A 14697-nucleotide genomic window follows, 5' to 3' on the forward strand; every position below is an offset into this window, starting at 1 on the left:
TAACATATAGTGTAATAACGGATTCAGGAGTAGAATTTAGTGGTTCATCCCTTCCATACGACACCCAGGGCTCATCCCAACACGTGCCCTCCTGAATGCCCATCCCCCATCTAGTCCATCCCCCTCCTCCCTCCCCTCCGGCACCCCTCAGTTTGTTCTCTGTATTTAAGAGTCTCTCATGGTTTTTCTCCATCTCTGTTTTTATCTTATCTTTCCTTCTCTACCCCTGTGTTCACCTGTTGTGTTTCTTAAATTCCACGTAAGAGTGAAATCATATATTTATCTGTTTCTGACTGATTTCGCTTCACGTAATACCCTCTAGCTCCATCCGCATTGTTGCAAATGGCAAGATTTCATTCTTTTTCATTGCCAAGTAATATTCCTGTGTGTGTGTGTGTGTGTGTGTGTGTGTGTGTACCACGTTTTCTTTATCCATAACCCACTTGATATTCTAAGAAGGTAACTCAGGACACGCTGCTTCCTGGCATAGAAGCCTCTGTGGCTCCCCATTGCTCTGGAATAAAATCCCAGTTCCCAGTTCCTACACCACTGGTGCGAACTGGCCCTGCCAGCTCTCAGGTGCCTCCCTCCTGTCAGACATCCTGATCTGGCTCCTTTTCATCCACAGCCCTAGCTCAAAAGCCACTGGGTGTCAGCTCAGACATCGGCCCCGCCTCCTAGCCCCCCGGTGCCTTCCTGGGTCTCCTTGTGTAAGCTGCTTCCCCACCCCCATTCTTGTTTCTGTCATTTTTCTTTCTTTTTTCTTTTTTTTTCTTTTTTTTAATTTTTTTTTTTTTTACGTTTTTATTCATTTTTGAGACAGAGAGAGACAGAGCATGAATGGGGGAGGGTCAGAGAGAGGGAGACACAGAATCTGAAACAGGCTCCGGGCTCTGAGCTGTCAGCACAGGGGCCCGATGCGGGGCTCGAACTCACGGACCGTGAGATCGTGACCTGAGCCAAAGTCGGCGCTCAACCGACTGAGCCACCCAGGCGCCCCTCTTTTTTTTTTTTTTTTTTAAAGCAACTGTCTCTTTTTCTGTTGCCGTGGCCCAAGGACAAGGGCCTGGGCCCGGCCTCTGAGCGTCCTAAGGGTGAGTCTGGGACGCCTCTTGCTTGTGCTTGGTGCTGACCGGGTCTCCTGGGCTGCGTGCCCCGTTGCCCCCACTCCTGGAGGGTGGGCCTCGCCCCTGCCCCTCCCTTGGCCTCCCACTACCCCTGCTCACCAGCGGTCAGCACACACCAGAGGCCCGCCCCTCTGCGGCAGGACCCGGTCTCTGGCCAGTCGGCATCATGAGCTCTCCTGGGCCAAGGCACAGGCTGCTCGGCTCCCACGGCCCCAGGTTGAGGCTTGTGCAAAAGGCCACAGTCCTGAGTCTCAAGCCGGGGTTTAACAGGAGCCGCCAGAGTCACGAGGGGTGTGGGGCAGCCGTGCTCCTCCTCTGGGGCGGGCAGGACCGGGAACCCTGCACTTCCTGGGCCCCTCGCTTGGGCCGGGCCCCGGGCCTACCACTCAGCGGTGTCGGCTCTGGAATCCGCACCACTCTGTGTAAGATGCACCCTCATTCTGCGGGCGCAGAAACTGAGGCTCGAAGTAGTCAGGGAGCTTGCCCCAGGCCACACAGCAAGCAGCTGGCAGACCCCGAAGCCAGTCCCGTAACCTGCTGCTGGGCTCTCCGTTGGAGGGAACGAGACGTGAAGTGTGGTGCGGCCACGGAGAGCCGTGAGGTGGGGGCGTATTTCACAGAGCCCCGTGGGAAGGAAAGAGCAGCCACCGACAGAAGCTTCTCTGGGAACGCTGGGCCCACATTCCCCTACAGCAACGATTAGACCCTCGCTCCGGTTTGCCACGGTCCCCACCAGGCCTTACCGTGCCTCTCACCAGTGAGGGACCATGGGAGAGAGTCAAGTGGGGGAGAAGGGCAGGGGCCACATATGTTGTCTCGCCCTGATGTCTAGCGGGAGGGCATTCAGGTAGTTATGTCTTCATGGAGGGAGGGAGGGAGGGATGAATGGAAGAAAGGACAGACAGATGGACAGAGACAAGGAAGGAGAGATTGAGGGCAGCGTGGAGAGATGGAGAGACAGATGGATGGAGGGGTGGATGGAAGGACAGATAGACCGCCAACCCCCACCCCCACCCCCCTGCAAAATCGGCTTTGCCTCAGGAGATGGTCTAGTGCAAGGGTTAATAATTCAAGGGTTTGGGATCAGACAGACTGGGGTTCGAACTGGAATTCCTCCCCCTACAAGCTGTGTGACCGTGGGCAAGCCACTCACCCTCTCTGAGCCTCAGCTTCCTCGTCAATCCAAAATGGATACTGACACCTCCTCGAGCCTCACAGGACCGGCATGGAAAGAGCACTTAGGGCCACGCCAGAGGGAGGGGCTCAAGGGGCGCCCGTCCTTCGTTGCTACCCGTGCTGCTGTGTCGTGCCCTGCCCTGTCCTGGGAGAACAGGTCAGTCTCTGCAGAGACTCAGCACTCCTCACCCCTCCACTTCTGAGCGTCTCGGGGTCTCCCTGGACCAACGCTGGTAGCAACCCTTGCTTGCTGGCTCTGGCTCCAGCCGGACAGGCGTGAGCCGCCCAGACGCACAGCCTGCACCGAGCAGACTAGAACTAGAAGGGCCCAGGCAGCCCCCGCCCAGAGCAATCCCTGCTATCAGGGCTCTAGTCCTGCTGCATCTCGCAACCTGCCTCTACGGAGCTTCTCAGAACCACACTGGTGGGTGTTGGTGGTATTGGTGGTGTTGGTAGGTTGGTGGGTTGATGGGTGTTGGTAGGTGTTGGTAGGTTGGGGGGTGTTGGTAGATTGGTGAGTGTTGGTAGGTTGGGGGGTGTTGGTAGGTTGGTGGGTGTTGGTAGGTTGGGGGGTGTTGGTAGGTTGGTGAGTGTTGGTAGGTTGGGGGGTGTTGGTAGGTTGGTGAGTGTTGGTAGGTTGGGGGGTGTTGGTAGGTTGGTGGGTGTTGGTAGGTTGGTGGGTGTTGGTAGGTTGGGGGGTGTTGGTAGGTTGGTGAGTGTTGGTAGGTTGGGGGGTGTTGGTAGGTTGGGGGGTGTTGGTAGTTTGGGGGGTGTTGGTATGTTGGTGAGTGTTGGTAGGTTGGGGGGTGTTGGTAGGTTGGGGGGTGTTGGTAGGTTGGGGGGTGTTGGTAGGTCGGTGAGTGTTGGTAGGTCGGGGGGTGTTGGTAGGTTGGGGGGGTGTTGGTAGGTTGGTGGGTGTTGGTAGGTTGGGGGGTGTTGGTAGGTTGGTGAGTGTTGGTAGGTTGGTGGGTGTTGGTAGGTTGGTGGGTGTTGGTAGGTTGGGGGGTGTTGGTAGGTTGGTGGGTGTTGGTAGGTTGGTGGGTGTTGGTAGGTTGGTGGGTGTTGGTAGGTTGGGGGGTGTTGGTAGGTTGGGGGGTGTTGGTGGGTGTTGGTAGGTTGGTGAGTGTTGGTAGGTTGGTGGGTGTTGGTAGGTTGGGGGGTGTTGGTAGGTTGGGGGGTGTTGGTAGGTTGGTGAGTGTTGGTAGGTTGGGGGTGTTGGTGGGTGTTGGTAGGTTGGTGAGTGTTGGTAGGTTGGGGGGTGTTGGTATGTGGGTGAGTGTTGGTAGGTTGGTGAGTGTTGGTAGGTTGGGGGATGTTGGTAGGTTGAGGGGTGTTGGTGGGTGTTGGTAGGTTGGTGAGTGTTGGTAGGTTGGGGGGTGTTGGTGGGTGTTGGTAGGTTGGTGAGTGTTGGTAGGTTGGGGGGTGTTGGTAGGTTGGGGGGTGTTGGTGGGTGTTGGTAGGTTGGTGAGTGTTGGTAGGTTGGGGGGTGTTGGTAGGTTGGGGGGTGTTGGTAGGTTGGGGGGTGTTGGTATGTGGGTGAGTGTTGGTAGGTTGGGGGGTGTTGGTAGGTTGGTGAGTGTTGGTAGGTTGGTGAGTGTTGGTAGGTTGGGGGGTGTTGGTAGGTTGGGGGGTGTTGGTGGATGTTGGTAGGTTGGTGAGTGTTGGTAGGTTGGGGGGTGTTGGTAGGTTGGGGGGTGTTGGTAGGTTGGGGGGTGTTGGTGGGTGAGAACGTGGAGGAGATGGAAGTCACTGGTGGGCATGTCAGGCAGAAAACAGCCTGGAGGGGCTTCAGATGATTAAACATAGAGTTGCCATATGACCCAGAAATTCCGCTCCCGGGTGTCTATCTGAGACACCTGGACGTTAAAGAGAATGTCCACACTAAGTCTCATGCACAGAAGCACTATGCAAACAGCCAAAAAGTGGAGCAGCCTAAATGTCCGTCAGTTGAAAAATTGGTGAACAAACATCTGTCCACACAACAAGTACATTATTTGGCCATAAAAAGGAATGAGACCCTAACAGATGCGACCACGCAGATGAACCTTGAAAACCTGGCGCTAAATGGAAGAAGCCCGTCGCAGGGCTGCGTCTTGTGCGCGTCCGTTCGCGTGAAGTGTCCAGGAGAGGCGAGTCCACACAGACGGCTGCCGGGGGCTGGGGCGCCTGCCGCTCACCAGGCACACGTCACCAGGCAAGTCTTAGGAAGTCAGCAAGGCAGTGATGCTGGAAAAATGAGGAACGGCCACGACAGAATATTCCAGGGGAAAGCAACAGAGCTCGCCACAGAGAACCCAGAATTCTGGGGGGGCCCTCCCTGCACCGACTTGTGGGGGAGTGTCATTTCCGTTTCATGTGACGTGTTGGCCGGTCACCTCATCCTTCTCGTTGTTTGTACCCGAGGTCTCCCGGCTGGCCTCACAGGGTGGAGGCCATGAGCAGGGCAGGAACAGCCCTCAACAGGGAGTGAGTTCCTGTGTGGGGCTTGCGTCCCCAGGTCCACAGGGAGGGAGGCGGTCGTTTTCACGAGGCTGGGGAGGAACCCAGCCCTCTCTGAGGCCGCTACCCACACTCACTCACCCCAGCCCGGAGCCTCCTGCTCTATGGCATGTGCATGGATCTTGGGACAAAGTCTCCCCCAACCATCAGGTGCAACCGGGGGGCAGGGCAGGGGGACGGACTCTGATGAACGGAGCCTTCCCGGAATTCAGGGCGGATGTCTGGCGAATGTGGGCTTTTCTTCTTCCTCTATGCTTTGTTTGAATGTGGTACCACGAATGCACGAGAATGATAAAAACCAAAAGATTAAAAATAAATGTCATCTCACAGCGAGATGTTGGAAGGACGCAGAAGTCTGCGAAATACCGGGAGAAATGCCCTCCGGTCCCACGCCCTGGCGATAACATTTGTGTGTTTGTCCCTCCAGATTTCTCCGCTAGAACAGGGTGACACAGCCATAAATACTTTGTCTGTGGGACCTCGCTACTTCTCAGCTTGCTTTTCCACTTACGTCCACGGTGCACAGCCAGCCCACTTGTCGCTTCTGCGTTCAGTGAACCTTGCTGATATGTGTTAGCGCCTGCTGGGTACGGACTTTGTTCTAGGCTCTGCGGATATGGCGGAAAACAAAGCAGACAAATTCCTGCCCTCATGGGGCTTCCAGTTGGCTGGGCGAGACGGGCAGTCAACAAGGAAACACGTAGCCAACAGAATTGCAGAACCAGAGAGGAGCTGGGATAGAGATCACAGGGCCTTTGCACGAGCAGTTCTCTCTGCCCTGGGGTGCCCTTCCCGCAGAAGTTCCTGTGCTGTGCCCGTCCCGAGCCGACTCCCTGCCCCCTGCCCCCCGCTCTGCGCCCCGCTCACCCGCCTCCTCCAAGGCACCGTCAGGATTTATGCCTCTCAGTGCATTTAGTTGTTGGCTCATCTGATGTCTGTCCCCCATCTCGGGCTGGGGGCCGAGGTGCCTCAGGAGCGTGGCAGACCCGTCTCGGAGCCAGCCACGGTGCCCGTGCCGCGCACACGGCAGGGTGGCTCAGAATACTCACGGATCATATGGATTCTGAAGAATGTAAATTAAATAATCTTCCAAGATGAGAAGTCGCCCGATCAGGAGCACACGCGAAGAGATCGATGCGTTACAAGTTTGTGAAGGAAAGCGGCAGGTGAGTCGGTGGAGAAGGATCGGGAGGGTGTGGGTAAGAGGTGGGTCCAGCCCAAGGCTCACTGGGCAGAAGCCGTATGTGGAGGCAACAGTGAGAAGAACTTGCCAGAGGAGGCCACGGCATGTGCAAATGCCCTGAGGCTCGATGTGTCCACCCGGGATGGACGGCAGGGAGGCCTGCAAAGCGAGAGGGTGGTCTGGGAGCAGAGGCTGAGGTCGGCACGGTGGGGAGCAACCGGGTGGGGATGAAGGATTAACCCCCCTCCCCCCCACCCAAATGAAAACTGGCACCTGGCCGTGGCTTTGGAGCAGCTCCCTGGGTGTTGGAAGTGTGGGATCGGACCAGAGCACTCCCTGGCATCTTTGTTCTGTCCCCTTCCCTGCGCCCTGTCCCCGTCCCCCCCCCCGCCCCCCCCCGCCGGCACCTCAGCATTTGCGAGGACAGAGCCAGAGAGACCTTCGCCAGCATGACTTCCGTTCTTGCTCCCGCCTGGCCGCCCAGAATAGCGTCTGACACAACCCGGAGGCTTCCACGTGCCCCTCCTGGCTGTCTCCACCACCACCCCCCCAGCTTCCCCGCAGAGGACGGGGGAGGCCCTGCCGTTCTCCCATGGGGATGGCTTGCCGGGATGGTTGGCTCGGTGCAAAGGGAGGGGACAGACAGGTCCCACTGAGGGGCGAGCCTCCTTGGCACCCCAGGCTGGCAGCGGTGTGCCCAGCCCCCAGCTGTGAATAGCGGTGGCATCCTGACCGGGCCGAGTTGCACAGCTTCTGTTTACCAACGCATCGACCAGGCGTCACGAAGGCGAGTCTTGCCCGTCCCGTCCCCTCCCCCCCACCCCCACCCTTCTCCCTGGACACATCCGGTGCCTCTGCCTTTTGCAGCCCGTCTGTCTGTTCTCGCCCAGACCAAGCACGTGCATGCGCCCTGCGAGGTGTGGGTGCCCTGCACCGTCTCCAAGGGCCCCCCCCCGGTTCCCGCCGAGCCCGCTCTGGCCTCCCCGTCAGCCGGAGGCAGAGGTGCCCTGCCATGTGGGTGGGGCATCTCTGCTGCCCGTCGCCTGGGGTGCAGGCGGGACTCGGGACTCAGGTCCCGTCTTCTGCTAACTCGGGCAAGGGGAGAAGGCAATGATGTCGTTGCTGAGCGTCTGGGCCTTCCCAGGGGGGCACCTGAGCCGCGCTGGGACCCCCCCGTTGCCAGGGGGGCGCATGGTAGGAATAACTATTTGGGGCCTGAGGGCCACACTTTTAAGATTCATTTCCCAAATTCGGCGACCTGGCAGGAACTTGGCCCCCCTGAAACGGTTTCCTGGGTCCTTCTGGGGTGTCTGCAGGGGGCTCACAGGTGCCTCAGACCAAGCTTGGACGTTGTGGGGTCTTCCCTGTTCTTTTTGTGCTTTTGCTCTCAGCTGCTCATGCCGGCCGCCCCCAGGCTCCTGAAAACAGCTGTCTGCTGTCCCCTAGAGCCCAGATCCCAGCCCGCAGGCTCCCGCTGAGCCCCAGCCTGTGACCTTCGGGCCGCCTCGGGGTGCGGGTGGGGCTCCCTTATAGCTCCACCAGCCCCAAGCCCTCCCTTCAAATAAATACCTACAGAAATGCCTTCTCCGTTTATTTATTGAACGCCTACCACACACAAGGTCTTAGTGGGTAAGCCATCACTGGAATAATTAATTGCAGGCCGATAAACACCACAGAGTACTGTTGTGTCCTCCCAGGTGAGCCCCTGCCCCAGGGCCTTCGCATCCGCTGTTCCCTGTGCCTGGACCGCTCATCCCTAGGTATCTACGTGGCTCACCTCTTACCTTGTCCCATTAGAAGCGACAGCCCATACAGGTGCCTGGGGTGGGGGTGGGGGGCTCAGCCAGTTACGCATCTGACTCTCGATCTCGGCTCAGGTCACGAGCCCATGGTCTCGGGATCGAGCTCCACGTTGGGCTCTGTGCTGACAGCACTGAGCCTGCTTGGGATTCTCTCCCCTGCCCACCCCCACTCGCACACACACTCTCTTTCTCAAAGTAAATAAATAAGCCTTAAAACAAATTACAACCCCACGTTCCCTCTCCCTTCCCCGTGGCTGTCGTCACGCCTTAAGCCTACATTTACCAGTTATTATTTCTTGAATATTCCTTACTTGTCTGTCAACGACCCCTGGTAGGCTGTACGTCCACAGGGCAGGCGTTTTTGTCTGTCTTGTTCCCTGGTCTACCTCCCGTGCCCAGAAAAGCGCCTGACACATAATAGCTGCTCAGTAAATATTTGTTGAATGAATGGATGACGTAACCGGGGATGTGACCTACTCAGGTCACCCAGGAAGAGAGCGGAAGAGAGGCTCGGGGGACATTTTCCCACCACTGGGGACAGAGGCAGGTTTTGTGGAGCCTGAAGTTGATACGATCTGGGGCACTGTCTTTAAGAAGAATGTACCTACAAGCCGCAGGGCCAGAGACCCAAAGCAGGACTGGGGTCGGTCCCAGGTAGAAGGAGTGGCTTGTGGGAGGGCCCGGGGTGACAGAGCAGAGCAAGATGGAGACAAGGTCCGCGTGGCCAGAGCTTCGCAGGGCATCCAGGAGAGGCTGGACGGCCACTGGGGACTGGCCAGGAAGCGGGGGTGCCCTGGTTTCTGCGGGATCCCGGGGGAGAAGCCGGAGAGACCGTCGCGTTCCCGCCGACAGAGGCCTCTGCCAGCCGCCGCTTTCCCACTCGTTCCGTTAACCAAGCAGAGGGCGTCACAGCCTCCGGGAACGTGTCTCCCGGCCCCGGGGTCCCTGCTCACCCCTAACCCACCTGGAAAGATCCCTCGAGGCCGCCTGGAGAGGGATCCCTCTCCTCCCTTCCCCCCTGCTCCGCCCGGAATAAAAGCTGGGGCCCTGGCTGGGGACATGTGCCCTGGCCCCAAGCCACTGCCAGCCATTTGCATCACAAATGAGACTCAGGCTGTTGGGTTCCAGCCAGCCGGCCTGGTGCTGCCCTCGGTGACTTAAGGACACGAGCCAGAGCCGGTATCCAGCTGTTGCACAGGCTGCCCCCCTCCCCCAGCTGCCTGAACCCCACCCTCCGGGGGGGATGCCGGGTCTCCGGTCCGCTGGGAACCCCCCCAACCCGCATCTGCCAGCTCCCCCCACCAGCCAGCCAGGGAGGGCTCTCTGAACGGCACAGGGGCAGGGGGTGGGGGCCCCTGAGCACTTGATGCTCTTTCTCTCAGCTCTCACACCAAGGAGGAAACCGAGGCTCAGAGAGGGTGACTGATGTGCCCAAGGCTGTTCCACTAACTCCCCACAGACCTGGGGCTGCAACCCGAGCAGGGAGCCCCAGCAGCTCCGTGCTGGGTGACTAAATGACCGTCTCCGCACCGGCCTTTCTCTCCCGCATGGTCAGGAGGAGGGGTAGAGCTTCTAGACCGCGAGCTCCGTGAGGCCGGGGTGCCGCGCGTGCTCGCTTACGGCCTGCAGCAAACACTCAGTGTTTCTGAACTGGATAATCGAGGACATCAACCCACGAACTTTGTTTGGAGCCCGGCTTGTGCTTTTCCCCTGCAGGCTCTTTCCAAGGCAGATGTGGATCATGCCCACCTCAGGGCCCCCCGTGCTGAGCATGTGGTCTGGCCGCCCCCGTGGGGGTGCTGGAAGGTTCTCTGAGATTCATCTGTGACTCATTCGCCGTGGGGTGGCCGGGGCTCCTGCGTTGGAGCCTATGAGTCTGGTGCCTAGGGAGGCCCCTGTCCAGCTCCCCCGTCTCTGCCTGGCTCGTCCCCAGGTTCTTTCCTGCCCCGGGGCCTTTGCTCATGCTGCCCTTCTGCCTGGATGCGTCTCAGCAGTGGCTGCTTTTCTTCCTGTAGCATTGGCTTCACCGTCCCCTCCTCAGAGGCGTCCCCTTGGCTGCCCCATCTGGCTGGACGTTCTCTCTCCCCACCCTGTCTGTCTCCAGAGCATCCAGTGTGCCCTTTCTATTTGTCGGGTTGCTTTCTATTTGTTTTCTTGGGTTTGCCTGTGCCCCCCTCAGAATGAAAGAGGGAGAGAGATGGCAAAACAGAGAAAACCAGAACGTGTGTGAGAAGCAACGGAGTGACTCACAGGCAGACACAAGAACAGAAACCGAAAGAAAAGCAGGAGCGGAGTCGCAGAGAGAGAGGGAACAAGAGAAAGGTCCCTGGTGGAGAATCGGAGGGGGGACAGGTGCACGAGCGTGTGCCCACTAAGGGCCACGGCATTGGACGTTGGAGAAGGGTGCCTTTTATGGAATGTGAATTATATCTTGTTTAAAAAAATTATTTTTAGTGTTTATTTATTTTTGAGAGAGAGAGAGAGCGTGAGCAGGGGAGGGGCAGAGAGAGAGGGAGACACAGAATCCGAAGCAGGCTCCAGGCTCCGAGCTGTCAGCACAGAGCCAGACGTGGGGCTCGAACCCACGAACCGAGAGATCATGATTAAGTTGGACGCTCAACCGACTGAGCCACCCGGGCGCCCCAAGAATAGGTGTTCTCTAATCCGATGGCCTTCAAACTTTTCAAAGGGGTGAAATCTGCTTTTACAATTGAAAAGATACGGAGAAATTGAGAAAAGAACAAAGCCCCCCCCCCCACTCCCGAGTTGAACATTCTTATGATTTTGTCACAAGTTGCTAATCTCTTTGTCTTTTTTTCTTCTTAATTTTTTTTTTTTTAATTTTTTTTTTCAACGTTTTTTTTTAATTTATTTTTGGGACAGAGAGAGACAGAGCATGAACGGGGGAGGGGCAGAGAGAGAGGGAGACACAGAATCGGAATCAGGCTCCAGGCTCCGAGCCATCAGCCCAGAGCCTGACGCGGGGCTCGAACTCACGGACCGCGAGATCGTGACCTGGCTGAAGTCGGACGCTTAACCGACTGCGCCACCCAGGCGCCCCTCTTCTTAATATTTTTTAAGGTTTATTCATTTTTGACGGAGCATGAGCAGGGGAGGGGCAGAGAGAGAGGGAGACACAGAATCCCAAGCAGGCTCCAGGCGCTGAGCTGTCGGCACAGAGCCTGACAAGGGGCTCGAACTCACAAACTGTGAGATCATGACCTGAGCCGAAGTCGGGCGCTGAACCGACCGAGCCACCCAGGCGCCCCTCTCTTTGTGTTTAAGAAAGAAAATGTTACAGGTACAGCTGAATTCTGCCGTGGCTCCCGCACCCCCACCCGGAGCCGGCCTCAGCGGGGAGAGAAGGTGGGGGCTTCAGCCTCCTGTCCCGGTGTTTCCCCAATATTGACGGGTGACCATCCACTTACGGCATTGTTTCGTGCGAGCCGCTCTAACGACCTGTGTGTGAAGCTGCCACACGCAGGGCTCTTGTGTTTTCCACTGGACGGTGCGTTGAGCGTTGAGGCCCACCGAGGACGGCTGTGCAGAGGGATCCCTCCTCGTGAGGAGCAGCCCCCCACCCCCACCCTCTCCCACCTCCGGGGCCTCCCCTCCACTTCACAGCCGGGCGGCCCGGACAGTCACGCGGGGCTCAGAAGGGCTCCCACCCCACGTTTAATGCTGTGCTGTCTCCATCTTGAAATGTTGAGTGTCTTCTGAACAAGGGGCCCCACGTTCTCATTTTGACTGGGCCCTGCCCGTCTGACCACAGGGAACACCTCCCGGGCCCTCATCCTGTGCCAGACGCTGCCCAGCTGGCGGCACGAACCTCACCACTGAATCCTCCCAGAGGCTCTGTGAAAGGCGCGGTTCTCGTCAACCCATTCTGCAGACGGGGAAACTGAGGGTCAGAGGGCTCCTGGCTCTGGTGGCCCTGCTCGAAGCGCCACGGTTCACAGCCCCTTTGAAACTCAAATCCGGTCCGGGTCGCTCTGTCTTAAAGCGGGGTGCTGCGGGGGGGGTAAGGCCTGCTCAACCGGACACGGCCCGTGGGAGACCAGCCTCCAGGCCGTCCCTGTTCCGGGCACCAGAGGCCCCCTGGCCTGGCAGCTGAGTTCGCCTCGCACATTTCCTCTCCCGGCGGGGACTGTTTCAGTGAGGGGTGAACAAACCCCAGGGTGTTAATCAGAGTAGCTACTTCCTCTCAGAACCTGCCTTCTATAATTAGACCCTGGGCCCCAGCGCCCGAGCCAGGCCCCGGCTGAGTAGGGCCAGGCCCCGGCTGCTTCCGGCCCTGGGGACGGGTTTCCACGCTGTTCCCCAAGAACCCCCAAAAGCCTGGGGGCAGGGGTGTGTGCGTGTGAGGGGTTGCTCAGGGCCCGGAGCTTTGGAAGGGGTGGGGGGTCTGTCTGGCTTGCCCGGCAGGCTCTCCCCTACCTTCGCGGCCGCAGGGGCAGACCAGATCCGTTTCTAGGAGCCGAGAGAAGCCCACCCGTCTCGTGCATTCGTTCTTGGAACTCGGGGTTTCCCGAGGGGCCTTCTGGGCACTGGGAGCTGGGCGAACGGGAGTCACGGCCCCGGCCCCGTGGAGCTGAGACACAAAGAGACACATCACCAAATGGAAAACAGAAACAGTAGCCGGTGGCAGGAGGCTGTGGAGGGGGAGAGAGGTGGGGACAGGCCTCTGGTGGCAGGTGACAGCAGAGGCCTCCCTGGAGACCTGTGGGGAGAGGGAGGCAGGTGCACGGGCAGGTGGGAAAGCATTTCGAATTTGTGTGAAGAAGTCTGATGAAGCCGGGGAGGCAGGCAGGGTCACATCCTGCCTGGCTTCCTGGGCCCAGAAGACGACTTTCACCGGCGACCTTAAATGCAAAGGCGGTGAGAGCACTGAACGGGGAGTCCAGACACTGGGTGTCGGCTTGAATTGGGGCCAACGGCCAGATGACGTTGGGAACATTACCCCTTGGGGGCCCCAGTTTCCTTTCTGCCAAAATAGGGGCCACGCCTCTGTCTAGTCCCCTCAGGGGGCTTCCGGGTGGGGTCAACGGGGTGCTGGGCGTTGGGACCCCGGGGAGCGTGTAGGACGGGGATGTGACCTGTCATTCCGCTCTGAGGGTCTGGGAGTGCCTGCCCCCCTGAGAGCTGAACTCAGGCCCCAAGTGTGGGTGGCCTCCAGAACCCAGGCCAGGGCTTAACCAGCCCGGGGATCCTCGCAGAGCAGACGAGCATCTGCGGGAATGTTCCGGCGTCATTTCCAGCAGCGACCCTGCGTGGTGGCAGGATGCTGTAAACAGCAGCGACGTTTGGTGGGGAACCAGCTGCGCCCCCACCTGTTGAAGAAGATTTGGGGGGCTCTTGGATGATTCCAGCTGAGGGAGGACCCAAGAAGGGGTTCTGGGTGTTTGGCTAACGTAGCACCGCGAGCCTAAGTGATTAAGGCAGAAGGAGAGAAAGTCATCGCCTTCTCACAGCTCGGCGGAGGGGTTTATTCTGACCCCATAGTCTGGAAGGAACGTTCCTTGGTGCCCAGGGGCCCTGGGGCAGCGGGCAGGGGGCTGCAGGAGGGCGGTGGTCGCGGGTACAGGAATGGAGTCTCCGTCTGCCTCACCGACTGGCTCGTTGCTCCAGAAATGCAATCAGTTCCTCTGGTTTCTTCCTCCCCCAGCCTCCGGGGCTGCAACCCCAGTCCCAGGAAAGGATTTCCTCAGCTGGCCAGGCTCTGAAGACACCCAGGTGAAGGGAAGGTGGGGGAAGGGGTGGGTGCGGCGGAGGCTTTCGCTGCCTTCCCGAGCCGCAACCTCTCCCGTCTCGCCCTCGTGCTCAGAAGCTGCTTCCCGCGCGGACCTCACAGGGGCACGATGCCCCTCCACAGGGGCATCTCCACAGGGGCAGAAGCCACTTGAGGACCATGCAAAGGAGGCCAACGAGCCATTTATCCCCGCGGAAACCGTTAACAGTTGACTGTTACCTGGAAGAATGCACAGCCTTGCAGGCAAAGGAAGAAATGAGGACCAAACCATTTTGATTACATTAGAAGCACAATGATAAAATGATAAAACCCAGTGCTGGCAGGGATGTGCAGAAAGTGACACATCGGCCTTGCTGTAAGCACATTCCAGGTTTCAAGATCAGTCTCTGGGCAAGAAACAAGGGCCGTGGAATATACCCTGTGGCCCAGCATTTTGTCTTTTGGTCCCTGAGGACCCAAGCATTTATAGTTGCCTTATTTCAAAGCGAGAGATGAGAAAACCAAAGGCGGAAAACCCCAGATGCCCCGGGATAACGTCTGTGGAGTATTCACACTATTTGAAATGCTGAGCGTGTGTTACCCTGTAATCCTCAGAGAGCTGTGTGTTTTACGAGCCCCTGAGGCACAGACGAGGACCTGGGGGACACGGAGCCCGGCCCCGTCTCCGTGGTCGCTCACATGCTTAGCAGCAGAGCTGAGATTTGAGCTCAGGCCGCCCCGCCTGAAATGGGGGGGGGGGGGGGACCACGTGTCACTACTGTCCTGTAACACGAGGGCAGAACTGTCCACTGAAGAGAAGATGGCACACGGCTCCCTGGGGGTGTGCTGTCACCAGGATGCCATCTGAGGGGAAAAGCGTTTCTTTCTGCTTCGGCCTGGCGGTAAATAAGAGCCCGCCGCCTGGCAGGCATGTCCCAGCCTGCGGTTCTGGAATGTGGGCGAGCCACCGCCCTGGAGGCCTGCCATTGGTGGCTGGCGTTGAGGCAGCCAGTCCCAGCCCACAGGCCCGGCCAGCAAGCCCACTGTGTGTTTGCCCAAGGAACCGACCCAGTGCCCTCGGCGCTGCCTTCGTGGGAGCTGAGCGGCTGCTCGGGTGCCTAGAATCTCTCAGCGTTAACCCTGGGCAGAAATGCCAGCGGCCTCGTGGTTGGAGGTGCTGGA

The sequence above is a fragment of the Neofelis nebulosa genome, chromosome 9, assembly GCF_028018385.1.
Source record: "Neofelis nebulosa isolate mNeoNeb1 chromosome 9, mNeoNeb1.pri, whole genome shotgun sequence".
Lineage (NCBI taxonomy): Eukaryota > Metazoa > Chordata > Mammalia > Carnivora > Felidae > Neofelis > Neofelis nebulosa.